We start from the raw sequence: 2,257 nt of genomic DNA, 5'->3' as shown, positions 1-2,257 counted from the left end.
AAAAAAAAAAAAATTGAGGACTGGGGATATAGCTCAGTTGGTAGAGTGCTTGCCTCGCAAGCACAAGGCCCTGGGTTCAAATCCCCAGCACCACAAAAAAAAAAAAAAAAAATTGAATAATGGATTACTTTAAAATTACACAAAAATAAATAGTGTAAGTAGTTTAGTGCTTTTTTTCTGTGAATGTCCTGTATGATACATTGATGATACAATTTACTTTCCTACACATATCAATTTTTACTGTGTTATGTATATGTGAAAGATAACAAATGTCTAATATGACTTCCGTTCCCAGAAAAGGTTCGAGTTTAGACAGAGCTGGAGAAGCTGAGAATGGGATGCTCTGGGCAGGCAGAGAGGCCATGTCTCCAGGGGGCTGGTCTAATTGGGCTTGTGTGGTGTGGTGTGGGAATGGACAGCCCTAGCGTTGGAGGAGAGAATTCCCACCTGCCCTGACCACAGCCCCTCCCACCTCCTTCAGCAATTGTGAATTTTTGGTCCCTAACACAACTACGCCTGAAAAATAACTATGTTGAATTGTTGAGACTGGCAATGCTGGGTCCAGGATTTCCTTCTCCCACAGACAATAATGCTCTTGCACCAATCAACTGAGACAGTACAGAGCCCAAGAGGGCCCCTCCCATTCTGGCTCTATGGCCCAGGGGTGCACGTGGATGCAAACAAGATCGAGCAACTTCTGGATGCTGTGTTGTGCCCTTCCAAGTACCCCAAAACTGGCAGCTTGGAACCCTGAGTGTAACACAGCTGGGCTGGTCGTATTTGCTAAGTTTCCTTCCTACATCAGGAATTAAAATCCAGCACTCAGTGATAATCTAGAGAAGGAGTTCCTAAAAGTTCTGAAAAGTTTTAGACAATTAGTTAACATCCCTCCTTCCAGAAGTCCAGTTCTGAAGATCAGAGCATCTCCTAGGTGACATTGCTGGATGGCAACAAGCCAACCCTGGCTGAGTGTACCCTGTTGACAAAACTCCACATAGTATAGGTGGTGTGTAAGAAGTACAGGGGTTTGGCATCTCGGGGCACTTCAAGAACTGCACTGATACTTGAGGAATAGCTATGCTCAAGAAGAATTCGCCTTCACTTGTCCAGATGATAAGAGATCAAACTGGACTATAAGCAAGTGTCCAGGGCCCTGAGGTTAAGCCCTTCTGGGACTCCCTTACCCTGTGCCTTTTTCTTCCACATGGCCAGTGGGCAGAAATCCTGCAGCCCTATGCAGGGATAGGTGATGGAGAACAATAGGGATATGGGTTAGGTTGTTATTATGGGTTGGAGTTCCAGTACTAAAATACAAACTGGAAACAAACAAAACAAAACTGAGTTTATGACATCTCTTATGGAGACTTGACTCTGTTTCACAGGAGAAAAGAATATAGGGAATCAAAACATTTAAAGCTAATGGGTGAACTAGCTAAGAAAAGAAGAAAACTAAGTTACATTCTTCTGCTATTTAAACATAATTGGAATGATAAATAAAAATCTTTTTAAAAATTAAAGGCAAAAAAACTGTTGATGGTCGAAAATAAATGATCTGATATTCTCAAGATTTTCCTGTTTGTAATTAAGACAGATGACAGTAACATAAAACCAGTCCACTGATATCATGTATCCCATCATGCATCATGAATGAAATGTATGGGGGGAAACAATTTGGTAGTGATACTGCTGTTTAGGGGTGCCAAGTTCTGCTCCCTCTAATGTTGAAGTTTGAACACTAGAGAAGCACACCAAGGCAAGCATATTAAACAGGTTTTATTTAAAAGTCGCAATAATACAGACTTCTCCCAAGGGGGAGAAGGTGGCCATGGCTGATGTTCTAAAGTCCCAAGAAGTGAATGCACCCTACATCTTTTATAGGTTAAGGTCTCTTTTGTTTTCCAGTTCTCTCCCCACTTACCTCTCCTTCCTGCCTAGGTGACTAGGCCTGGTTTTGCATGTGAGGTGCATAAAGTGTAGAGCGAATGGGCAGGGGGAGGGCCAAAGTGATTCAGCCAGGCAAGGGCCCAGGGGGCATTAATTAGCTGCTCCTTGCCTTAAGTCCCAGACAAGCCCAGGTAAATTTGGTTATCAATGGGGTCTGCAGATCCTTGACATTCCATTCTCCCAGGGGCAGTATCCAGCTTCCAGAGGCAGATAACTTTCATGGCCTCCATTTCCTTGATTTGACCTGATCCCCTATTTCTACACTAACTGCCTGTCCCCAATTCTGGCTTCAGTAGTGGGGAGAAAACACACA

General features: G+C 43.3%; 1 pseudogene; it reads left to right on the top strand.

Moving 5' to 3' along the window:
* Positions 1-589: 589 nt before the first annotated feature.
* LOC124982699 (chloride intracellular channel protein 1-like) lies at positions 590-1,246 on the top strand (annotated as a pseudogene).
* The last annotated feature ends 1,011 nt before the right edge of the window (positions 1,247-2,257 follow it).

The sequence above is a fragment of the Sciurus carolinensis genome, chromosome 4 (assembly GCF_902686445.1).
Source record: "Sciurus carolinensis chromosome 4, mSciCar1.2, whole genome shotgun sequence".
NCBI lineage: Eukaryota > Metazoa > Chordata > Mammalia > Rodentia > Sciuridae > Sciurus > Sciurus carolinensis.
Note: the sequence above shows the minus strand (reverse complement) of the source record. Positions and strands in the feature narration are given on the sequence as shown.